This window comes from Hyaena hyaena, unplaced genomic scaffold (assembly GCF_003009895.1).
Source record: "Hyaena hyaena isolate Hyena2069 unplaced genomic scaffold, ASM300989v1 scaffold_473, whole genome shotgun sequence".
NCBI classification, from domain to species: Eukaryota; Metazoa; Chordata; class Mammalia; order Carnivora; family Hyaenidae; genus Hyaena; species Hyaena hyaena.
The window spans coordinates 177,159-204,883 of NW_024081105.1; the positions used below are offsets into that span (position 1 = coordinate 177,159).

Consider the following 27,725-nt stretch of genomic DNA (forward strand, 5'->3'; position numbering starts at 1 on the left):
GCAAAGTGTATATATTTAAATACCATGTAATAAAAGTGAGCAAAGAGCTCCAGGATGTTTTTAATATTTGTTATTTGAATAATTTGAGAAAAAAATACTATGTTTTTCCTTAGGAGTACATTCATAGATTATTACTAAGTGAAATTTGGTTTTACTGTTACTTATTTCTTCCTTGAATTGTTCACTCCTTTTTCTTAAAATTTCTCTGGACACAAGTGTTCTCGTCTAGTACCATGATTGCTTGAATTATTTTCTTTAGAAATGTCTTTTTTTTCTTCAAGTCTAAAATAGTTTCATTGATAATGTAAAAAATGTTGCAAATTATCCCTTACCTGGAGACCTTAGATGAGCACTTTTAAATGCAACTTCTATAGAGACGCAGCCACAAACCGTCTTTTATTTGCATGTCAGTTGTATTATATTAATATATAATTAATACAAATCTTTTTTTATAGTGTAATTTACCAGGGGAGAAGGACAACGGGAAAGAGAGAGAGAATCTCAAGGAGGCTCCACACTCAGTGCAGAGCCTGACAAACGGCTTGATCTTATGACCATGAGATCATGACCTGAGTCTAAATCCTGAGCCAGACGCTCAAGCGACTGAGCCACCCAGGCCCTCCAGGTTGCTGAATTTCTTTCTGCCAAACTTTTCTTATTGTTAAAGTGGAGAAAATAGTAGAATTTATTTATCTATGTGTGTTGTGGTGAAGTTATTCAGTATCCTTCTATTACTTTAGAACAGTTTATTCAATGGCTTGTTTCCAATCTGTGTTGATGAGTAATGAGAACTATTTAGTCATATCTAACACTTATTTAAAAACTATAGTAAATTTTGAGTAGATAACTGTACGGGTAGGATGTAAGAGGGGAGACATATTTATTATATAACAATAAAATTTAGTTTAAAATGACTGTCTTCTATAGACATGACCTTAATTTACCTGACGTTTTATTAGAATCAAATTAACATCCATCATTTAAATGCCTGTAATTATCTATTATCTGTCTTTGAAATTTAACATTTGTTAAACTGCTCCTATGAAACGGCCCTTTGAAAAAAAAAAAAAAGGCGAGCAATAAATGTGCAACCCTGAAATAGCAGGTTTATAAATGCATAGTGACAGGGTTTATGAATCACCGCAATGAAATTAACAGTGCATAGTTAAGATGAAATCATTCTGTTCATGAGCTAGAAGAATATCACAGAGACCTTTAAATATATTAATGTGATTTAATATAATTCCAGTTTTAAACTTTAAAAATAATTATGAGGTTCAGTAAATTTCACCTTAAGCCAAAAATATATTTGAAATATGGGTTTTTTTCTAACAAATTAAGAAATAACTGAAAAATTTCAAGATAAACATCTCAAAATCAACTATTGTTCTCAGGGACAAACAAGTGGCATACACGAAGATATCAGATCATGTTTCAGAATGGTTAGAGATGTTGGATTTTTCCTTCCCCATGATTTTAAAACAATTTACCTAAGAGGGAGGTTTGATTGCAGAAAATTTTCAGAAATAGAAGTTTTATACAAACGATACCATCATAGGTTTAATTTTCAGGGGCTACAAGCATAGCAGTGATGATTACTATTTATCTTCTGTCACTACTCTATAGTCACTGATTAGGAAAGCAGTTTTCAAAGTAACTATATATTGAAATGCATTTCTAACCTTTGAAACTTACCTCATTAACATTAGTAAGTTTATTTAGCCCTCCGAAAGAGCTTAAATGCATCACTAACAGTTAAGTGTACAACTTATGCTAGTTATCTTTAAAAAAAAAAAAAAAAGTCTTATGCTCTGTATTTTGCTTTCTTTCTTACAAGTTGTAAAGAATTTTGAAGTGGACAAACTCTTCTTGATGGCTTTTATTTCATTCCAAAACATTAAAATGAATTTTTCTAGAAGAAGATTTGTGTGTTTCTTTTTTTTTTTTGATGTTTATTTATTTTGAGGAAGGGAGCACACAGGGATGGGCAGAGAGAGAGAAGGAGAGAGAGAGAATCCCAAGCAAGCTCTGCATTGTCAGCACAGAGCCGGATGCCCGCTGCATTTCATGAACTGTGAGATCATGACCTGGGCCAAAATCAAGAGTCAGATGCTTACCCAAGACATCCTGGTGCCCCACAATTTGTTTCTTAAAGTAGCTTTATACATTCTTTTTCAACCTTCCCTCCTCCAATATTTATTTTATTTTCCAAAAACAAAAATAGCATAAAATTATTTTATAAAAATACAAAATAAAATAAACTACTTTCAGGAGGATGCATTTCTATATTGATTCTGATATTTATTTATGTGTATAATATAAAATAAACAATAATTACTAATGATATCCCCCACTTGAATCCAATCCATAGAGTTCATTATAGTCCTCCCTTCTTACTTATTTATAACCTCTTCTTTTGATAATAGGAAATATGACTGCTATTATCCACAGTTCACTCGTTTGTTCAACCCTAGTAAACATGTAAAGTAGTAATTGCTAATCCAGATTCCTATGAGAAACACAAATTATCAACTAACTCAGTGTTTATATTCCATCCTTCTTTTTTCTCCCTTCCTTCCTTCCTTCCTTCCTTCCTTCCTTCCTTCCTTCCTTCCTCCCTCCCTCCCTCCCTCCCTCCCTTCCTTCTTCCTTATTCCCTCCCTTCTTCCCTCCCTTCCTTCCTCCCTCTCTCTCCCCACTTCTTTCTTGTCTTCTTTCACCTTACAGAGTTGGGGCAGAGGGATGTTCTCTGATGTTCATAACCTGTGATTCAGGGATGGCTTTCATTAGTCCTCATCCTGAGGTAATGTGGATATAAGCATGTATTCTTGCACCACCATAAAGATAGAATATTTTCCCTTTTTTCCAACTGCAATAATTTCAGGTGGTAGTTTGATCACTTTTCACCTGAAGATCAAGGCTTTTGTTCTTCAGGAGAGATAGGGAGACGTGCATGGGTGACCTTTGATACTGACCTCTCCACCTCTCTAAGCTGCAGTAACTTCCACCAGTGTCCAAGAACTATTGATATTAATGAACTTCTCCCTGAAAATTCAGCTCAGTGTGGATGAAATTTTAGTGGTGGTAGCTTTTCCATTTCCAGCCAGTATCTTAGGGAAGGCTTTGTAAAGATTCTCCCTGATCTTCCCTTTGAGTTGTTAAAGAAAAAAATCTCAATGGATATTTATTAGAAACAGCAAAGTAGACTTTATTCAATACTATTGCAATAGGAGAAAAAGATTAAACTCAATCTCACTGAAACAAAAGCAGATTTTAAATGTTGATTTGAACTAGAGAAAAAATACTGAAGGACATTAGTAGTTAGGATGGTCAGTGTGATTAGGTTATTGGTGTTTGCTAATCATTGCTATCAGAGTTAGGTAACTACTCTATCATAAAGAGTGAAAGGGGGATGGTGACTCCTGAGTGGCTCAGTCAGTTCAGCAATCAACTTCAGCTCAGGTCATGATCTCAGCTCAGGTCATGATCTCATGGTTTATGAGTTTGAACTCTGCATGAAGACCCCCCACTGAGCTCCACACTCCATTTGGGATTCTGTCTCTCTTCCTCTCTCTCTGGCCCTCCCCTACTTGTGCACATGAGTGCATGTGTGTAGACATTCTTTCTCTCTCACTCTCTCTCAAAACAAATTTAAAAAAGTAAAAAAAAGAGTGAAAGTGGCCTTATTATTATTTTAATAATTACATTTCAAAGATATGGCTCCCTGGTATTTGAGAAAGATATTCCTGGGTTATAGAAAATTTATATCTCAAAGGACAGAAAAAAAATTTACATTTTCAAATTTTCTAAAGTAAATCTTCTAAGAAAAGGGAGTTCAGGACCCTGTAGTCAAGAAGAAGCCTGTCCAAAATCTTGGTCAGAATGCATGACATACTGGATGAAAAACCTGTAAGAGGACCATGCATATGTCTGCAATCCTCTGGGGCGGCCCCCTCCCACACTAGTTCATACTTGGCCATCAGCAAACCATTAAAATGTCTAATTTATTATTATTTTACAGCATATGGCCTACAAGCCTAGAGATGTATCTCTTTCTAGACTTTAATTTAGTTGTCTATCAGGTAAGATCAACTCTTAAATGGGTTCAAGAGCCTTAAATCTGCAGTTGTCCAGCTTATTTTCCTAGTTGCAAGGGTAGGAAAGATGCTCTTTCTGGCTCTCTATATCTCTGAGATGAAACTGGAAGCACAATAGCTTATGCTGCTAATTATAACATTTGGAAAGACTAAGCTGAAACTGTTGAGTCTCCCTATTATATAAGAAGACTCTGTAGTGAGTATTTAGACATATTTGTTAATCTGATTTATTTATATACTAGAACATCAGTTGTAATAGACTTTGTAAAAAAACAACTAAGCGTGTAAACCTCATCATATAAATATAAATGTACATACCGCGGAAGAGAAGTTGTAAGTGCTTTCTTCAGCATCATATGTCTAATTTATGACTAGAGCTTCTCACTCCCAAGTGCAGGATTCTTTCCTCTATATCATCCACTCACTTATATTAATAATTCCATTTTTTTCAAAATGTGTTTCTCTATCCTGTTCATTATTTTGAGGCTTGCATTCATTCAATAAATTGATGGAAAAGCATACTGAGTTGACTTAGTAGTAAACGTAGATAACGATGTTGGTATAATAACAATATGTCATTTAATATGGAAACCATTTTTCAGTCTTTTCATCTCTAAGGAATATTGACTTTCTTTTGTATCTAGTTAAAAGCCAAATTGTTTCTGGTTTTTGGAGTTTCTTTTTTTCAAATTATAGACTAAAATTATTTGTCACGCTAACCATCTTTAAATATTTATTTTTTTAAGTTTTTTTAATTTATTATTCTGGAGAGAGAGAGAGCGAACAGGGGAAGGGCAGGCAGAGAGGGAGAGAGAGAGAATCCCAAGCAGGCTCCACACTGTCAGTGCAGAGCCTAGTGTGGGGCTTGAACTCATAAACTGCGAGATTATGACCTGAGCGAAAACCAAGAGTCGGATGCTTTACCAACTGAGCCACCCAGATGCCCCAAAATATTTAAATCCTAAAGGTATCTTTTTCAAAACTTTGCCTTTGCTATTTTCCCATTATAGATATATATTTGTATAGTTATAAATACTTTGTAAAAATAGTCAAGCAATTTTTAATCTACCTCTGTAAGCTACAAAGAAGATGCAAAGTAAAAAGTAAAATTGAGGGGCGCCTGGGTGGCCCAGTCGGTTAAGCGACCGACTTCGGCTCAGGTCATGATCTCATGGTTGGTGGGTTCAAGCCCTGCATCTGCCTCTGTGCTGACAGCTCACTCAGCGCTTGGAGCCTGCTTCAGATTCTGTATCTCCCTCTCTCTCTGACCCTCCTCTGCTCACGCTGTCTCTCTCTCTCTCTCTAGTTATTTCTCTCAGAAATAAACAAAACATTAAAAAAATTTTTTAAAAAGGTAAAATTGATAAAGACAGGCATGTAGGAAAGCAATATTTCTGTTTTAGTTTTGTATGACTTGAGCTAAAGAAGCATGTGTGACTCATTAATGAATTTGATATCTGGTTTTATACCTACTCTAAGCTGAATATTTTACTGAAACCTCTAGCGATCTAAAATATATAACATATTAATATATTTAAAATATATTTATACAATTATTATGATGTTTTAGGTTATAGTATTCAGATACTATAAAAAGAAAAAAAAACATCTAGGTCATTGTTGCAAGAAGTGCATGGTAGAGAACTGTTTTATTATTTTGCTATATTTTTTCAAGTTTAAGATATTTACGCAAAGTATACAACCTTGCAAACAATACAGAATTTATTAATCCAGAATTTAGCAACTATGCTAGTCATTGAGAGAAATTAAAGAATGATAATCTCTATGATGAAAAAAATGTGTTAGTGGGGATGATATTTAAAAATCATAAATAATTCCTAAAATTAAAGAGTGGACAAAGTACTATAGATTATAAATGATAAAAATTGTACACACTTTGGATTAAAATAGAAATATGCTAGTTTTATGACCTGGAAAATATTCTGAAACCATCTGAGACACAATTTTTCTAATCTTCAGAAAATGAGCAAATGCCTGACCTAAAATTATTGTGAGACTTGAATTATATGATGTCATGGTCATATATGAAGTGTCATTCAAATTTATTAAGGGGCTCTGCGTATACTTTTTTATTTAATCTCAACTTGTAAATGAGGGAAATATCATTATGGCTATTTTATAAAAAGTAAAGAATAAAGTTGCACTAGTACTTTTTCTATGACTGAGAGTATGCTGAATACTGAACCAAAGATATATGATCATATTTATCATGGCTCATATCCTATTATAGGAAGAAAGGCATTTAAAATTTACAGGGTTAATTATTTCATTAAGATCATGTCAATTATCTGATGGAGAACTAAAAGTAACATGAAAGCATCTAACGGGAACCTAATCTAGCCTAATGTGTCCAAAAAGACTTTTTGATATCCAACTTGATGTATGATAAATAAACTGGAGTTAGACCATAATAAGAAATCTACAGCAACGATAACAATATGTGTATCTTTGGACAGGTGTGTGGGCTGAGTTTTCTTCCATGAACTGAAATTTGATCAGTTCATTTGTACAGTGGTAAGCAATGGGGAGAAAAACTCAGGATGAGTTTGGAAAGTTAGTAAGAAGCCAGCTCAGGTTAAGCTAACATAGGGATATAGACCTCTATTATTAAGGCAAGAAGAACCCACAGAAAGGTCTCCAGGGGAAAAACGACATGATCAGAATTGGATTGTACAGTGTTAATTCGTAATGAATTATGGCAACAGGAATGTGTTTTGGGTGAGTGGCAGCAGTAATGGTTCCGAACACTCAATCACCATTATCCCCAAGACTGCAGTGTAGACAACTGTCTCTAGAAGCTTCTTCCCATTTAATAATTAGCTCTGACTAGAAAAAGATGATAATTTCACACTTTATTTATACCCACTGAAACCACATTCATAGGAAAATGACCAGGTATGTTCAAAGCCTGACACAATTTCAGTTGTACGGCTGTGTAGATTCTGGATAATCTATAAATTTAACTTTCCCTGTATGATCTCAGGTCCATTTTTTGAAAGAAGACCCTTCAATCTGATGAACAGCTTCTCTTCTTGGTGAAAACAGGTTTTTCATCCATACAGACTCTGAATAATTTCTTAAGCTTTGAAGTTTTGATTAACTGTAATATTCAATAAATTTTATTTTTCTAACATGTGGACTATATGGAATATATCTTATTTTCATTTATTTATTTTCAAATGTTTACTTATTTATTTTGAGAGAGAGGGTGAGAGAGAGGGAGCATGGACAGAGGAGGCACAGAGAGCGGGAGAGCGAGAATCCCAAGCAGGCTTCTAGCTGTCAGCACAGAGCCCAATACGGGGCTCGATCTCACTAACCATGAGATCATGATCTGAGCCGAAATCAAGAGACATTTTACCAACTGAGTCACCCAGGTGCCCCTGAAATATATCTGATTTTTAACAGCATATATACCATACACAAAAATATTCCCAAGCATTGCTGACAATATAGAGAGGCCCTTACAGGGTACATTCCATATGTATTATTATCTAACAATTGTTTTATGTCTTAACACAGTGCATTTCCCTCCTGATTGCATCCACCAAATTTTTTCATAGAGAGACTGTCTTAGAAAGTGGGAAATAAGTAGGCATTAGCGTATGCAGCTAGTAATTGTCTATAAATGACTTTGGAAACTTTTTTAATGAGTCATCTCTAAGTGTTCAGAAAGATATGATACTTGAGTGGGCATCTGATAAAATATACATTTTATTGATATATTAAAGGGTGGTTATTTACCAAGCAGAGAAAAGAGAGTGTATGAAGACAATGATGTAAAAGAAAACCAAGTTAATAAGTGTTAATTATCCAAGTCTATAAAAAAGCAATGCTTTCATGACAATAGTAAACATAGAAAGACTGATTAATATCACAGAATTGCAATTAATTATAGTGAAAAGCAGAAAACTCTGAAACAGTTCCTATTTTTCTTTCCTTATCAATCAACCAACCACAAACAGGTATTAATTAACAAGTTGTATTTATATACAGTGGCCTTCTTTTGTCTGGCGCATTAATTACTTTGGGAAACTTTCCAGACATTTGAATTTTTATTGCTCTAGTAAAAGTAATAAACAATAGTATTAAAAAATTTTTTTGAAATAATAATGGCATGGAATATACAGTTCCTAAGACTGTTCACACCTTCCCAGTTTTATGAATGGGGAATAAAATTGTCTCTCATTGTATTCATCTCAAGCACCTATTCAAAGCAAAAGAAAAAAATATGAATGGAAAGCAACCCACCTTTGATGACAGTGACATTTGTAAACCCTAATAACATTCAGTGATGATGGAATGCGAAATTCCATGAATGGAGTTAAAGTATAAAGAGACAATTTAGAGAATCTTTAGTACAAATCTCAGAATAATTTCACACAATGCAGTTTGCTTTTATTTTTTTTAATTTTTTTTAATGTTTTATTTATTTCTAGGAGAGAGAGAGAGAGACAGCGTGAGCAGGGGAGAGTCAGAGAGAGAGGGAGTCACAGACTGAAACAGGCTCCAGGCTCTGAACTGGCAGTAAGCACAGAGCCCGACCCGGGGCTCGAACCCACCAACCGCGAGATCATGACCTAAGCGAAAGTCGGACGCTTAACCGACTAAGCCACCCAGGCACCCCGCAGTTTGCTTTTAATATGAGTTTCAATTCAAGGGGGAAAAACCTAATTATTAAAGCAACATAAATAGACTTTGTAGAGAAAAGATGGAGCTTCATTGACTCTTGTTTGTCATCACAAAATAGCAAGAGTCCGCTGAGAGAGAATACGTATAAACATACTATTTTGCAGAATGCATTGGATCATTTAACTGATTTAATTTATTTATATAATGGTGATTACTAATATACATAGGTTTATTACTATTACTATTCTCAGCTATTTATAGCATGCCTTTTTCATTTATTTTTTATATTTTTTCTCATTTTTTGCAAGTTATTCATCTAATTTTCTACATTTGAGTCTCAATTTGTTTTTTTAATGGTATCCTTATAAATTGAGTACATTTGAAGCTAATATCTATCTACTCAACAATAAGGATTAAGAAATAAATATTTTAACTAAAATTCCATTCATCTTCATCTGCTATATTTTTGTTGCCAAAACAGCCATTTCCAACATCTACTTATATTATTCAGTTATTTCTTTAATGATTATCCATTTATTTACCATTTGTTTTCTCAATAATTTCTTGTTTCCATTTTAATTTATTTTTCTTAAATCTATCCTTGCCAGTTCTTTCAGGTGAGGAACTGTTAGCAAATGCTTAGTTTCTCTGCCTTAATTTTTCCTCCCCCGCACTATTGGAGATAGCTGAGCTAGATACAAAACTGATTTTTATCTCATGTTTAAAATACACATCTCTGTTGGTGTTGGCTTTTTGTGGTATTAATTAAAAGCTTTTTTCATTCTAATATTTTTTCCTGTATAGGTAATCTTGCTTTTTCTTTTTCTCTCTTTGGTTACTTTTAAAATCTTACAAACTCCTTGCCAGTAACGATTTCTATATTCACTATTTATTTGTATGTGTAATTTTATTTTCATGGATTTTTGATATTCTCAGTGTTAAGTTTCAACAAGGATATTTATTTATTCAACAAAATTTGAGACATTATTTATTTAAATATTGTTTCTTCCCATTCTTCCTATTTTTTTCCCTGAATCTCCTAAACAACATTTATTGGACTTTCTTATTTTATCATCATGCTCCTTAATTTCACTATAAAAAGAAATTTTATTTATATCTTCATGGTGTATTCTGAATGGTCTCCTCAAATATATTTCCAATGACAATCTCAACACGTCTAATTAAGTCTTTCACTACTGGCTGAATGGTATTTTTAAGTTGGTTATTTGGCTATATCTTAGGTTTTACCATTTCATATTGAAGTAAAGTCTGTTACTATTGTAAAGGAACTCATACAAAATGATTCTAAAATTGTAAACTTTATCTTTTGTACCTTTCACTCTGTACATGTTAGAACTATTTTTTTGTGTGTGTATTTTGTGTGTGAAACTAATTTTTATAGCAAATTGCTTTCTCTTTTTAATTTACTTTGTGACTCATTGGTACACAATAAATTCTGAATTAAAATAGGTTTAAAGCATTTTTATAAAGATATTTTCTTTTCATTTCTTTCTCTTATTTTCTCATTCTTTGTTTCTTCCCACTACTATGTGTAGTTGGGGGTTTTAACGGCATTGAATTGGTTGTTGAAATAATTACTCAGCCTGGGAATTCTTGTTCTTTAGGTTTATTATACTTTTGGACTCCATGCTAATATCTGATATATATTTTGGTTAATTCTTAACAAGTTATTAATGCACGTGTATATGTGCATGTGTTTGTGTGTGTGTAAATGTGTGTGTATGAAAGAGAGAGAATGTTTTTACCCTATATTGCAAGTTATGGCCAACTTATTTTAGCTTTTAGAGATCTATACTAATTAATCAGTTTAGTTATTTATTTACTAGTCTTCAGTTTCTTTGTCAATGAGTGCAACACTTCCAGAGCCTTGACTTTATACTCTAGTCTTAATCCTGACTGTCAAGCTTGTCCAGAGCTAAACAAAATTCTCCCAACTTCCTATCTATCTCAAATTCCAATGGAATCTAAACCATCACACTACATTGGAACATGGCCTACTGTCTCTTGATATAACTGTCTTCATCACCAAACCAATTTTACAATGCATTCAATCATTACTTTAGTAATTGATGTGCTAGTATACTCATATGTTTTACATGTTGGTAATGAAAATCATTTTGATCAGGCTCCTACAATTCCAAAATTGGAAATACTGTAGTATATTTTCACTATGTAAATATTTTTTAAAAATCTAAAATAATGTTAAAATTTGCAATGTTGTGGGTTAAATTTGCCATATATGATATTACTTTTGTGTTTTACTTTTCTGTTCATAATTATGAATTGAATTGGAAGTTTCTTTGTTAAAAAGTGTTTAATACTTTCGACACAGGCTGGTTTAGAGGCTTATTAGTTTTTAGTTTTAGCTGAGTCTATACTTAAAATTTGAATATTCTGTTTGTGACAAAAAAATGAATGATTATTGAATTATTTGTCAGATCTGTAAGAATTTAGTCAAGCTTCCAAAGATTTATCTTTTTAAAAATACTTATTTGTTTTTGAGGGAGAGAGAATGTGTGCACATAAGGGAGGAACACAGAGAAAGGGAGACAGAAGATGAGAAGATGAGAGATTTAATTCTGACAGTGCAAAGCCTGAGGTGGGGCTCCAATTTATGCCCAGTGAGATTATGAGCTGAACTGAAGTCGAATGCTTCACCAGCTTTACATGTAAATGCTACACTAAATCTTGCATGTATGTCTTCCTCTAAAAATTAGATTAATATAGGAAATTTTAAGATGATATTCATAGAAAATTGGCACATGTATTTAAAAATTTTCAGTTCTGCAGAACTATTGGTCCAGTTACAGAAAACTCAGAAGGAAATTGTTTATTATAAAAGCCGTGACAAACTTAGCAATTGTGCATTTTTTCAATGAAAATTTTAAAAAAATTCTATCTCCATCAATATATTTCCTATCAATCTAGCCAGCATGTGTAAAAAAGCCATGAAAATTAGTGATTTTCCAGGGGCTATCTTAACTGCAGGGATTGTGGAAAGTGTACTGTTTTTTGTTTTTTCTTCAGATTTTCTTGGCATAAAAGATAGTAAAGTCATTTTGTTCTTTTCAACAATATTACTCCATTTCTACTTATAGCACAGCACATTAGCTTGTCAGGAAAAATCATCACCTAGCAGATCCAAATATGTTTATAACATTTTTATGGGCTCCTTCTAATGGATGCATGCCATCAAGAAAAACTATTTTGATATAATTTTTATGCAGCACAATGATGTTTCATAGTCTATGTGAGATTTTCCATTTACAAGGGTTAGAGAAATTTACATATAAAGTGGGATAGTCCAAAAAGTGCCACATCATTAAGTTAAAGCATAGCACAACATACCCATTAGTTTAAGATTCTGTTGCATTTCTTTAGTTAAGCAATTTCTGCATGCTATCATATTTCCACAGAATAGCACATGAAAACAAGGGGCCATAAAACTGATTATTTGAGATACACTGGTTTGTTTCTTAGGGTATTGTTTAGTTTTCATTAATGTTCTTGGGTCTTTTATTGTCTATCCCTAAAAGCTTCTCTGTTTTCAGTGTTTTCATGTCAGGTTAGTAATGAGAATATCACCTTGTTGGAACATATGGCATTCTGGGAAAGATATATTCTTCTCCAATGAGTCATCACCTTGAATGTTCACTAGAGAATGTTGTCATATTTCACTTTATTCAGAATATAAAAATGTTCATATAAGAATTGGCCTGGGGATGACATTGGACTCAGTCTTTTTTTTTTCTTTCTTTTTTCTTTTAATTTTTTTAATGTTTGAAAGAGAGAGAGATAGAAATAGCATGAGCAGGGGAGGGTCAGAGAGAGAGGGAGACACAGAATCCGAAGACAGGCTCCAGGATCTGAGCTGTGAGCACAGAGCCCAATGCGGGGCTCAAACCCACAAACTGTGAGATCATAACCTGAGTTGTAGTCAGACATTTAACCGACTGAGCCACCCAGGTGCTCCTGGACTCACTGAGCCACCCAGGTGCTCCTGGACTCAGTCTTATAATTGCCTCAGTACAACAATTAACCTGGATAACAGGGAATAAATGTGCTCCTTCTTCATCACTTAAAAATATTTGCATCTTGAAATGACCACTGTGAATAATTTACTCAAGTAAGTCTTTCATGTCACAGGTCCTTTAAGAGCCCAAAGAAGCATACAAGAAATGTTCATCATGTTTGTATTAAACAGTACGAAACCCAACATTCTCAGTTTGTTCTACAAAGTGTCACATTCCCTGCTCCTGAGATCAGTCTGATCACTTTCATTCCTCATGCTCTCTCTAAATGAGCAAGATATTGGAGGAAATGTCATTCTATGTAGATTTGCCCTTCAGTTTTCCTGGTTCACATAAACTATTACTTTCCTAAATTACTGTCATATGTGTTTTAAACTGTTGAATTCCTTTGTCTAATGGTTTTATACAATATTTTCCTAACTATTAATGGGAAATATCATTTCTTATCCCCTTGTTCATCATTTGTTATCCTCCATCCTCCTCCTCTTCTTTTTTTTTAACTCTTACCCTTCTTTCTATCCCCATTCCAACAAGACTTTATTTCATAGAACATCTAAGATGTCAAGGCTGTCCCACATTTTACTTATGTGTAATTTTCATATCCAATTAGATCCTCAGTGTGAAAGTCTGTTTAAATTGCTAGATAGTGAGAGTAGGCTTAGATTCAGGATTCCCTGAATGACTTCTTATCTCTACCAACTGTATTGATTTGTAATGCATGTGTTCATATGTGACACATTGGCTGATTAAGAGTGGCTCAAATTTCAACATTTATCTTTTCAAATTAAAGTCCAGCATCCTCAGTATGTGGCCTTTTTTCCTCATGATTTTAGTTGGATACTGCACTCAAAACGCTGCATCCATTTTTGGGGCAGGGAGAATTGAGGAGAATTGAGGGGCATAAAACACAAAATGACACCTGTATCAAGAAAGCAAACATCAGAAATCTCTAGCAGCATATGGCTTATGCTTTATTTTACAGGACTATGCCATAAAGTCACTGTGGCTGCAAGGATGAGATGAGATATGAAAATATATCTCTCTAGAAAATGTTCAGTGAATGTTGTTGAAAATGAATGTATAGGGGCACCTGGATGGCTCAGTTGGTTAAGTGTCTGGCTTCAGCTCAGGTCAAGATCTCATGGTTGGTAGGTTTGAGCCCCATGTCAGGCTCTGTGCTGACAGTTCAGAGCCTGAAGCCTGCTTTGGATTCTATGTCTCCTTCTCTCTCTGCCCCTCTCCACTCATCCTCTGTCTTTCTCTGTCTCTCTCTCTCTCAAAAATATTAAAAATTTTTAAAAAAGTAAATGAATGTATAGACAACCGGTACTAATGGTCGTTGGACTGGTGCATGAGTAGAATATACGGATCTGAGCAGGAACACCTCAATGTTGTTTAAGTTAGTAAAACATAATTCTTATTATTATTCCCATATTAAGTGATCCTAGCTTATGTCTTCACTATGTCTGTTCATTCAAAATATGTGGACAATTTACCATGATAAATCTCATTCTTCTTTTTCTTTTTTTTTTTGAAGTTTATTTATTTATTTTCAGAGAGGCAGAGACAGAGGGAGAGAGAATCCCAAGTAGGCTTGTTACCGCAGAGCTCAACATGGGGCTTGAACTCATGAACCATGAGATCTGACCTGAACTGGAATCAAGAGTCAGACACTTAACTGACTGAGCTATCCAGGCAACACTCATTCTATTTTTTCTTAATTATACAAATCTATTTTTTAAAATTCCCTACTCAAAAATTTTTTTAATTTTTTAAATGTTTTATTATTGAGAGACAGAGTATGAGCATGGGAGGGGCAAAGAGAGGGAGAGACACTGAATCTGAAGGAGGCTCCAGGCTCTGAATTGTCATCACAGAGCCCAACATGGGGCTTGAACTCACAAGCCATGAGATCACTACCTGAGCTGAAGTCAGATGCCCGATCGACTGAGCCACCCAGGTGTCCCTCTCTACTCAGAAATTTAAAGATTGCTGATTTGAAGACAACTAATGAGGGTTTTATAGAATATGTGAGTGGATGTAAGAATGAATGGATAAGAGAATAAGTAAGTTAATGAAATAGTAGAATTCATATATATTTACATAACAGTTTTTATTCACATCAAATTAATTAAGATAGTGGAATCCAGCATTACAATGGAAACCTACATAGTAGGTGAGTGTTATTTACAGAAAAGTGGGGGAATTTCCATAGACTTCTATGAAAATAATCTTTAAGAGTAGATAAACAAGTATCAATTCAGTGTTATTTTTCCCATTCTCCTCCTCCTCTTAGCAGTGTGTATCTCAATATAATTTCTCATTCATCGGCTGATACTGCATGTTCACATAATGGATATTCTACTCTGGTGTACATACAACATTCCTCATTCCTCCTAACTCAGTATTTTCTCTTCCTATTATTACTCCCTTTTTCATAAGAGGAGACTGAGGAGTAGAAAGCTTAAATGACTTCTCCAAGGTATCCAGCCAGTAAATTTTCTAGCTAGAATCCAAAGTAGGCTACCTAGCTCTGAATTTTTCTTCTCAAACGCTACTTCACTTTGTCAATTTCTCTTTTCCTCTATGTCCGGTGAAGTTACAAGAGATAACTATAGGGCAAATGTTTCTTTTAAACAGTGGAAAATACACATTTGCATCCAGGAAGGAAGGTAGGAGTTCAAGGAAAATGCTCAGGAGTCATCAGCATGTAAGTGTCTGAGAAAATTACGGTAACAGAGGAGAAGAATGAGGAATAAATAAAAGGGAATATACAAGAAATACTGAGGAAAAAATCCTGGGACACTTCCTCCACTAAAGAGTAGACAGATGCAGAAAAGAGTAATTGAACATATATGGAAGAGAATAGATAATGAAGAGAGTAGTGCTCTTTATTTCAAAATATGAGTGTGTCAAGTACAGGTGATTGAAGTAGAGGTGATTGATATTCAAGAAACAATTATTAAAGCTTAAACAATGCTTTTTTTTTTTTTAAAGGAGAATACTATGAAATCAGGGTAGACAAATATTCATTACACAGATCATAGAAAGCAATAAACATAAAAGAAAAGATGGATCATTAGCACATCACTAAAATGGATAACTTGTTGAACAAAAATTGCATGAAGATAAGGAACAAGGCAGAAAAGGGGAAAGAATTTGCAATGCAAATAGCTGAGTGAGACCTTTTATCTAGATTTTTTTTACCTCCTAACTTAGTAAGACACTGAACAAATAACATAATTTAAATAAAATGAGTAAATGAGGTTGTCAAGTGGCCTGCAAAAATAAGAAAAAGTAATTTCACAGCAGTACTTATTCAGTAAGTACATATCAAATAAAAAGAAGAATAAATATACACACTGGAGTTATAATTAAACAGTGATAATACTACAAATTGGATGGAATATGAAGCCACAGGAATTTATATTTTTTTGATGGAAGTGAAAATTCATACAATGACTTTGGAAAACTCTTCGACACTCTCTGGTAAAACTAAATATATTCCTATTTTATGATATAGCATTTATACTTATAGGTATGTGCTCAAAAAAATGAGTACTAGTGCCCACCAAAAAATGTAAAATTTTTTCATAGCATCTTTTTCATAACAGTAAAAAAGCAAAAACAACTCAATTGTCTGCAAGAGATATGTGTCATTAAATTATGATATATTCATACAATGCAACAGCTTACAAAGACACTAAAGCAAAGAAACAAAAAAATAAACTGTTGTTATACAAACAACACTGAAAAAGAAGTAAGCACAAGATAATATACACTGTATATCATTCATAAGAAATTTTAAAAATAGTCAAAATTAATTCATGGTATTAGAACCTACTTTGTTGAGAGCCAATTGACTGAGAGAAGCTTAAAGATGCTGGAAATATCAGGATGTCTGGGTGGCTCAGTTGGTTAAGCATTTGACTTTTGGCTCAGGTCATGATCTCACAGTTCATGGATTCAAGCCCTGTGTCAGGCTGTGCTGACAGCTCAAAGCCTGGAGCCTGCTTCGGATTCCATGTCTCCTTCTCTCTCTGCCCATCCTCTTCCCATTCCCTGTCTCTCTCTGTCTCTCAAAAATGAATAAATGTAAAAGAAAAATATTAAAGATGTGGAGATACCTTGAGATGGGTGATGGTAAAAGAGGTGTATATTAATGTAAAAGTCATCTAGCTCTACAACTATATTAAGGCATGTTATTGTCTTTATCTTTCAAACATTTTAATAAATAGAGCACAGGTCATTAGTTTTCTTCCTTCTAATATATGTATCTAATGATAAAAAGATTTATGTTATTTACAGTAGATGGTGCAAAACCAGCAGCTTGTACTGACACCTCAGGTTACAATTCCTAATTAAGGCTATTCTCTTCAGTCAATTTTAAAACTACATTTAATATATTCTTTGCTAAGACATTTATAAGGGTTCAAATTGTAGCTTTTTTTCCTTCCATCATCGAGTACATACACCATACCAGAAGAAACCAAGAAAAACATCTTGAAAAATACATCTATTTTTCAAAAACCATATGCTGTTTAATATAATTAAAAATAGCAGCGATCAGTGAGTTAACAGTTAAACCTAGGGGGAAAAATGTGGTTTGAAAACATGACTACTCTGCAATCATTTTAAATATCAATGCCAGTATTTGATTCTAATTTTAAAACACTTGCAGTGCATATATTTTAATAAGCTGGATACTTTTTACCTCATGGCAATTTCAATTGCTTTTGAATGTAACCGTGACTTAAATATTTGAAGAAAAATACACATTTCATTTTCTCTTCAGCAAGCCTTAAGGTCAACAAAATGATCTAACCGTATTGATGTCAATATTTCACAGATAGATAAAGCACAAGCTCCTCAAAATACAAGTAAAACTTTGGCATTCTACAAAAAGAAATTAAATGAACAACTCAAAAATTTCAGGACATACAGACATAGGACTGCCCCAAAATCTACATAATACACCCAAATCAAAGATTTTTTAACACCTTATATTTGATGTAACTACTTACAGAAGATGTTTATATTGTAGATGATAGTCATCTACACAAGCAAGAGTAAAAGCAGACTGATATAACCACATACTCTAATAATTTATTTTTCTGAAAAATAACAACAAAATATCTTCTTTGGTTTTATACCTAATAGTCTCTCCACTTCTTTAGTCTGGTCCACAGCATAAAAATGGTGTGGGTGAACAAATACATGGGTAATGGCAAACACATAAGTAAGGTTCATTGTTTTAGGATTATCAATAATAGGATATTTGAATATGGGTGAGTAGTTAAGGGATTAAAGATAAAACAGACTTTATTAGAAAATGGCTAAATCAAACAATCACTCATCTGAAAAGCTACAAATAGCAGTAAAGTTAATCTGGAAGAATTTTAACTTAAAAAGTAAGGTGTATTAAATTAATATTAAGGAATGATTTTCAGGGCAATTGGGTGGCTTAGTTGGTTAAGTATCTGACTTAGGCTCAGGTCATGATCTCACGGTTCATGAGTTCAAGCCCTGCATCAGGCTATGTGCTGGCAGCTTGGAGCCTGGAGCCTGCTTTGGATGCTGTGTCTCCCTCTTTCTCTGCTCTGCCCCTGGATGTACTCTCTCTCTCTCTCTCTCAAAAAGAAATAAAGATGAAAAATAAAAGAAACTATTTTAAAACTGGACATGAAATATAAGACAAAATAGTAGTTATTTCTGGGTAGTGTAATTATGGGGAATTTTAATTTTTCTTGTTTTTTATATATACTTTCCAGTTGTTCACATGGAAAATAAATGCCTCCAAGACCAAAGAGCATCATTGCAAAAAAAAAAAAAAAAAATGGAAGCACAAAAATATCTATTTGTGGGGCATCCTAAGGTCTCCTTTAAATATATAGAATTTATTAATAAAATATAACCTAATAGGAAGAGAGATTAGTGAAACAGTGAGAAACAGAAAGTCTACAGGTAGATGTTGTCATTGTGACATCTCTGTAGCACTTTCTGTGCTGCGTTATCACCAGTGCTGATATCACCAGTGATGGCACTGCCAGCAGCCAGCAAGTCAGAAGTACCTACTGGTCTGTGTGACACACTTTTTATTCAGTACCGAATGCTTTTTAAAGCATTATTTTAGATATTGAGATGTAGGTGATGTTAGAGAGCAAGGATACTCTGTCCCCTTCGAGCTCCTTCTAGCAGCTGGACCAAGAGTCAAATTGACATGAGACAGATTACCAGGGGAAAATACAAATTTAATTTCCTGCATACTATAGGGAGTCCGTACAGACATGGAAATTACACAGACTGTCAGGCAAAATGAGGTATATGCATCATTTTGAACTAAGAAGAAGCAGGTAGAGACCTGGGACTTCAAAGGGAAGGAATGCAATTCATAAAAAGATGAAAAATCTGATATATATTTGCTGGGTCAGAGAGGGGACAATGCGACAGAGAGGACCCTGTCAAATAGGCCTTACTAGGATCCCCCCTGTCTACCACACCTCGCTCACAGAATAATGCAGTTCTCTGTGGTGACAGCTGGTAGTGATACCTGGAGCAGGTATTCTATTTAGATCCTTTGTAGGCAGTGGTGAGGAAGGTGGAGAGCTTTTTCTGAATCTGTTGGGGTTTGATTGTTTTTTAACTCAAAATAATCCTTATGCCAGAATGGCCCATTTTGGGGTGGCCTGCCCTTAACCCCTCCAGTGATTTTTTTATCTTCTTCTAGGAAAAATTCAGTGTTCTTATGTGCTGAAAACATAATAGAGATTTGGACCAGGGTAGTTTATTCTCTAAAAGAGATTTAACAGGGAGTTTTAGAATTTATGAAATGAAATTAAGAATTCAATATGTCATTTTAAAGCAGGCTAGATCCGGTGGAAGATTTTATTGCATTGGATGTGCGGAAATAAAGGGAAATGAGAACGGATAGTGCAGAACAAAAAAAAAAGTGTATGTGTGTGGTGGTGGTAAGGAATATGTGAGAAGTAGAAAAAAGGGTCTAAAGTACATATAATTTAAGTGAAAATACTTGAAGAATCACTAGCTAAACATTATCTGAAACTCATGATAGACATTCACCCACAGACTCCTGAGGCACAATAAACCCCTGTAAGAATTTATATAAAGAATATCACACATAAACACATAATAATAAAGCTACTGAATTCCAAAGAAATGAAAAAAAAAATACTGTGCATAAGAAACATTTATTTTTTAGTTGGGACACAGAAAATGTGAGAATAGGAAGATATATGTTGTGCAAATAACAGTCAAAATAAAGCTTTGTGTATGTACTACTATATGACTAAGTAGGCTTTAGGTTAAGAAAAATATTAGTGCTACAGGGGGCTAGAGTATATTTATATTCAATTTTGTAATATAAAGAATCTGCAATAATGCTAACATTATGCAAAATGCTCACTATTTTGTGTGTCTATGAGTATTGTACAGACTAAAGTATAAATTGTCTAGCTTTTTAAAAAAAATTTAATGTTTTTTATTTATTTCTGAGAGAGAGAGCGAGCGAGCGCATGAGCAGGGGAGGGTCAGACAGAGAGGGAGATACAGAATCAGAAGCAGGCTCCAGGCTCTGAGCTAACTGCCAGTTCAGAGCCCAATGCGGGGCTCAAACCCACAAACCATGAGATCATAACCTGAGCCAAAGTTGGACACTTAACCGACTGAGCCACCAAGATGCCCCTCACTTTATGCACCTGCTCACTTTCTTTATTTCACTGAAAAGTAATCAGTAATATTTGGGACAGAATTTTCAGTTCTACTGTTACAAATAATCTAAAGCAATCTGCACCAAAGACACAGGTATATACTTACTTACATACTAAAATAGTATTTATAATTACCCTCAAAACCAAAGCCCTAGAAACAAAATGACTAGCAATATAGGTTGGATTCAGCAAGTTCTGTAGTTTTAATATAGATGTACAATGGAGAAGTATAAAGCAATATAAAATACTGTGGTAGATCTATATATAGTGATGTTAAAAATGAAAATGTGTATTAGATAAATTAGGCACAGTTGTAGAGAAATATTCAGTGTATAGCCTTGCTTATCTAAAATACATTTGCAATTTTGTATGTATGTATATACAAAAATGTATGTATATATTTTCATCTGTATATAATTTGTACATGCATATGGAAATGTATGTAAAATGTTGCAGTTATATATCTGAGCACTTGGACTGCTTGGGAACAGTAGAGAAAAAATATTTTTCTCCTTTATGCTCTTTGCACCTTTGTGTAATTTTGGTTTGCTTTGAGTTTGTGTGTGTGTGTGTGTGTGTGTGTGTGTGTGTGTGTGTGCGTGTTTCAAAGAGCATCTTTACTTTCATAGAAAATTAGAAATGTGTTCCCTTTTATAAGATTACCAGTGTGTGCACAGGTACACACAGTGAAACAGTGTTCACAACATTTCCAGTATCAGGATTAGTATAATTTTATAATTACAATGTATTGGTTTATCCATTTTGGATAGAATGCTACACCAAGCATATGTTACTATTTCCTAGAGCATTATGAAATTAGGACTGTACTTTGCCAAAATATGCCAGATGGCCATGATATATGCCAGTTGCTCATAGTGACTACAGTGCCACATTTCAAGCTTGGAATAAGGCTGAAATATGGTACAAAATATCACCAACACGTGAGAGCAGATTGTTAGAAGACACTGGCCTCTATGACCCAGGCATCTCCATATGCCCCTGGTTCCTTAAAATAATAATAAAATAATAAAGCAATTCTATTCCTTACAAGGAATAATTTAACATTTATTCTATAACTTCAAGAGATGGTTTAAAATTGTCTCTTAGATGACATTTGTATTTTCATAACACTTTGTGGGTGCTTATGAAATTTGCAGTGATCTTCCATAAGAAAGCTTATTTATGTGATCTATTTGGATTTTAGTTCTCATCCTTAGAAGAATCATCCCAATTGAAATTTAAAAATTAATGTAAAATGATTTTTAAATGTTCAACTTTCTACTTCCATATGAAATAAACAAATCATTTACTTATTAAAATTTAAAAGCTATTTAATGATTAACATGCACAAAAATGTAGGAGAAATCATTTTTTTTAACACTCCCCGGCCTCTTCTTAGATATCTAGTCCAAGAGACACTTAGTATAAGAAAGCGACCTACTCCCCCAAGATGATTCTGAATCCGGACATCATTCTTGCTAGGGGCCTACATTTTCAACTGTACGTTTTCCATGATAAGTCATAGGGATGCAAAAATTACGAAGCATTGGAGCACCTGGGTGGCTCAGCATGTTGACCGCCTGACTTTAGTTCATGACATGATCTCAAAGTCTGTGAGTTCCTCTCTGCTGTCAGTCAGCACAGAGCCTGCCTTGGATCCTCTGTCCCCTTCTCTCTCTTCCCCTCCCCTCCTTCTTTTTTTTTCTCTCTCTCTCCCAAAAATAAATAAACACTAAACAAATTTTTTAAAATTTGCAAAGCATCAACTGAAAAAAAAATGCAGACTTGCACAAAACTTCTCTGCATCTTACCACTCTCATTTATTTTATACCCAGGCTTCTTTTCCTTCTTAGACTCTACTTTCTGCATCCCAAACCTCAAGACTATACCAGTGAAGTTCTTGCACATTCTCTAGGCTTGTGTATTGGTACAGAGGTTTATCTCTTTTATATTTTGATCCTGAAAATTTTGAATTTACTTAATATTGCTTGTCTACATTTACTGGCTTTATATATATTCAAAGAGTATATTTTTAATAGCCAAATCTCTTGCAAAATGCCGAATATTTAAAAAAAATAAAATATAGTTTTAAAATAATTAAATAGTTATTATTTTACTTTCCATTTTCCTAAGGAAAGTACTAATAAGGTTTTAAGGAAATTTTCCATAAAGTGAAATAATATTTTAAATTATTTCATATTGGGTAAAATATTAATATCAGACTCCATGAATATGTCATTATGTTCATAAGACATTTATCAGGGTGCCTGCCTGACTCAGTTGGTTAAACGCCCAGCTTCGGCTCAGGTCATGATCTCATGGTTCATTGGTTCGAGCCCCACATCGGGCTCTGTGCAGGCAGCTCCGAGCCTGGAGCCTGCTTCAGATTCTGTGTCTCCCTCTCTCTCTGACCCTCCCCTGCTCATGCTGTCTCTCTGTCTGTCTGTCTCTCTCAGAAATAAATAAAACATTTAAAAAATTTTTTAAAAATAAAACATTTATCATCAAGAATTTAGGAAATCTTTGATTTTCCTTTGTCTTCTCTCTCAGTCTCTCTCTCTGTCTCTGTCTGTCTGTCTGTCTCTCTCTCTCTCTCTCTCTTTCTCTTTCTCATTTCTGGCCATGGGTTGGGTGGTAGCTTATGGTCCATCTGCCTTTACTTTATACTTAAAAATTATATCTTTAAATGAATTCTATTAATACTCGATAAAATATATGTCAGTGTCACTTTAGGTTTCCTTTCCCCCCCTTTTTTTTTTTTTTACCAGTTTCATTGGGATATAATTTACATCACTCTGTGTAAAAGTTCAAGTTGTATATAGGACATATATACATATATGTGTGTATGTACAGGTGGGTGTACATATATATAGTGAAATGATTACCTAAGTTTATTTTTCTTAAATCATAGTTAGCTAATCTTAAGGACACCTTATTCATGTTTTTGTATTCAAAAATCTCATGTGAAATTGATAACTTTAATATTTACACTTCATTAATTTAACCCAATTTTAGTATGCCCATATATTGCCAAAAATACATGACCAATGGTAAAGTATTATTTAATAACTTCTAAACTTTGTTCTGTTTTGAAGGTAATGTCTATTACTAGCTAAATTTTAATAAATAAAGAAATAGAGTAAAGAACAAAGACTTCTATAACCTCACCATACAGACAAGCAGATCCTTTTCTTCATATTCTCTCCCTATGCTAGATGGTTAAATTTTTATTTTGGTGTCAATATCAGTTTTTGACATAACACACTATCATCAAAGAACCATGTTTTAAAAATAAATTTTGAAAACATTGTGAATACTTTTTAAAACATATCAATTGCTTTCAACATTTCACTATTTTTTTTGCTACAATGTAACTTTAGGTGTTTTTTTCCCCTAAGGATTTATTTCATAATTATAATATCCTGAAGTTAGAATAATTGGTAAATGTAGATATATATGCCTTTAAAATACTGCCAAATTGTTAAACAAAGAAATAAAAAATACCTTCCTTAAATTACTTTAAAAGTAATTCATAAATATTAGAAATGTAAAAGTAACATTAGGAAAATATATATCTCATTAGAATAAAATACTGTGTATGTAATTAAAAGTAATACTTAAATGTACCACTTCAGTGTCAAATATTCATATTCCAAATTCATTTCTCCATTTACCAGGTTGTAAGCAGGTTGCTTACTATTCCTTATGCCTTTTTTCTTCTTATATGAAATATGAAAAATAACTTCACATTAGTCAAACTATTAACTTAAGAAGTAATGAAATTATTAATAAAAATTCTAATTATATCACTGGCATGTATTTTGTTCTGAAATATTGTTTTATATTCAATGAAAATTTGCTAAATGCCATTTATGTATAAGGTATTATTTTTCAAGTTATAATTTGAAAACTATAATTTGTAAGATTTAGTCTTGAGACTGTTTGTAAATGCAAACTTCAAAAAGATTCAGTCAGAGAATGTATAACTCTTCAGAATCTATAACACTGAAAATGGAATTTGTTAAGCTAATTTATTTTATTGGTTGGGTTAATTAAATTGTGGATGGATCTTGGCTAATGGCATGTGGATTTCAGCAAAAATTTCAACTCCATCCATAGAAGCTGAGTAACCACCAGACCCTACATTCAAATAAGACTACCTAGTGCCCTCTGTAAACCTCAAGGTCTGTTCTCAAAGCATCACTGAATAGAAGATGAATAAGAGCTATGAGCAAATGTGTAGAAACAAAAGTAAGATACTCCACAAAGCTTGTGAAAGTGTGTGAAGGCTTCATGGAGAAAGTGAAGTCTGAGTTCATCCTGGAAAGAACTATCATTGTACAGTAAAGAGTGAGCATATGAGGAAGTACCATTATGAAAGGCATGGAAAGAAACATGAAATCACAAGTTGGTTTGTGTTTGGAGAGACAAAGATGAGTACAAGAAACAATGCATAGTGACACTGCAGAGATATTAAGAGACAAAAATCAGGAAAAGATTTCTCAGTCATAGAAAGGAGATTATATGAAATATGGTATTTTAAAAAGAAGCTCTTAGATTTTAAAATAGATCATGCCATTTTTTAAAATAAAACATTGGAGCAGAAGCTTAGATAATTAATTTATGTTGAACGTGATTGAAAGTGGGACACTTTATTAGTATTCCAGGTGGCCACATCATGAGGGCCAAAATTTTTGTTAATGTTTAATGTAAAGAGAAAAAAATGTCTTCACATTTCTTCTGATAGGAATCAGCATTATGAGTCTTAATTAGGGGGGAACCTGGGTGACTCTGTCAATTAAGCATTGGACTTTGGCTCAGGTCATGATCTCCTGGTTAGTGAGTTTGAGCTCCGAGTTGGGCTCTGTGCTGACAACTAAGAGCCTGGAGCCTCCTTCATATTCTGTGACTCCTCTCTCCCCACCCCTCCGCGGTCACAGCTCCCCCCCTCTTCTCTCTCTCTCTCTCAATCTCTCTCTTGAAAAATGAATAAGCATTAAAAAATAAAAGAAAGTAATTAGGATCTGGAATGTAGTCATACACAACTACCCAAATTCTACCAATCTTTAATGACTGGTTGGACTGAATTAATCTAAATTAAAGAATGGAGAGAGACAGTAGGATTTGAAAGAAGCAGATGAGCTTACAATTGATCACTGTGTATCAATGTATCTTTACAAGATACTAGTGGAGAAACAGAGAGATGACTCTAAAGCTACTAAAGAAAAAGAAGGGTAGCTACTGAATTTGTGAACAATCAACACATAAGTATATGAGAAATTATTAGATAAGATAAAACTGCAGAAGATAAACACGTACAATGAGAAGTGTGCTAAACACTTTTGAGAAAATACAGCATTATTTACATTAAAAGTGCTTAACTGCAATTCAGAATCCATCATAATTAATTTAGAACTACAGGGAAGTTGGGTATTTTTGTGATTCCACATTAAGATATTAATTATTTTAAGTCATCCAATACAATGCTATTAATGAAATGTTTAACTATAGAAATTTCAGTAATGTGAGGCAGCCAGTAGAGGTGCCACATGTCCGTGTAAACCAGAGACATCTAGCATTATATAAACATTGACATTTGATCAACTTTTCCAGAAATAAGACTAGGTAATGCGGTTTTCTTTCTTTTTTTTTTTTTTATATTTGAGAGAGAGAGAGAGAGAGAGAGAGAACCAGTGGGGGAGGGGCAAAGAGAGAGTGAAACACAGAATCTAAAGCAGGCTCCAGGCTCTAGCTCTTTGCACAGAGCCTGCTGGGGTCTTGAACTCACAAACAGGGAGATCATGACCTAAGCTGAAGTCGGACCCTTAGCCTACTGAGCCACCCAGGCGGCCTGAAGTAACGCAGTTTTCACTAAAACATAACTCATTCCTACGATGCCCTGGGTGTTACTAAACATTTGGAATCTTTTTTTTTTTTAAGAAAAAAAAAGCCAATTATTGATCCAAGAAAATATTCAAATTAGAGACAAAAACATTTAACTTTTGATATGGAAGATTTGTGGAGTAAATTCAATTCTTAAGAACATAAAAAAATCACTCTATCTTGTAACAATCAACTCTGTCCCTTGAATATATTCAGTGTGAGACAACGCATGGTGTCAGTGTTTCCGAACAGATCCCAGCAGACTGTGAGAAACACCACAATAAATATTTCAAAGTCAGTATAATGCAGAGCTAATGTTTTTGGCCTATAAGGTACATATTCATCTCTCAGGTCAAAAAAGAGCCAGGGTTATTTAACTGGAGGTTTAGAGAGCTCTTATTCCAGCATATCCAGAGAGCATCTTGGAATCAGACTGGAGAATCCTGTGGCATGAAAACACTCTTATTCAAGAATACTGCATTTTCCTTGTTAGAAGAATTTTACAGAACCGGCAAAATTAAGCAAAAGAAAAAAAGTAAAACTAGAAGGTAGAAAAGCCCATCTTAAATCTAAGCTTCTTCTCTATTATAATCTCCTTTCATTGGTCAAGAGTTTCACGTAATAAAATATGTTACAAAAAATAGAGACATTGACATACTGTAAAAGTAATGTTTCGAGACATTAAAACAAATAAAAGAACTTGATATTTGTTCTAAAATTTTTGCTATATTCTAGACGGGAGATTTGAAGATACTAGATATTATAAAAAAAATACAGATTTCATCATCGTGGCTCTCATGTGTGTAAACTCTGAGTAGTTTAGGGCAGAGAGAGATTCCTCTAAGACCAAGCTGAAATCTATCTCCTTTAATATTTACCTTATCATTCTTATTCTATTTAAGCTAACTTGTGTTACCCATTCAAATATTTTATTTGTAGTGAATAAAAATGACACTATTTGTTTTTAAGCACAGAAGGATTTAGTACATTTCTCAAGCCTAATTGAAGAAATGGTATTATAATTTTCAGACTCATGTTCCATATGCAAATAAGCAAAATGATACAATTTACTTGTTGGCCACAAACGGCATATCTGTTTTTCCTTCAACAAGATGGGTTCCTGTTCAATCTGGAGTAAGAACTCTGCCCAAGTAGCATGGACTTCGTTTCCTCTTGGAGTGAGAACAACAACAACAAATCATTTTGGCTTGTTTTACTACTTTTGTGTGAAAGGAGTGTTTGCTTCTTTCAGAATGATGCTGGTTTTCAGAATGGGAAACCAGAAATAATTAAAAATGGATTCCATTTTGATT

The 27,725-nt window shown here is 33.8% G+C and overlaps 1 protein-coding gene across 1 annotated transcript in view; it reads right to left on the reverse strand.

Annotated features, from left to right (window-relative positions):
- Nucleotides 1-27,725, reverse strand: part of LOC120246583 — a 207,714-nt gene that overhangs the window by 52,441 nt on the left and 127,548 nt on the right. The window lies entirely within an intron of this gene.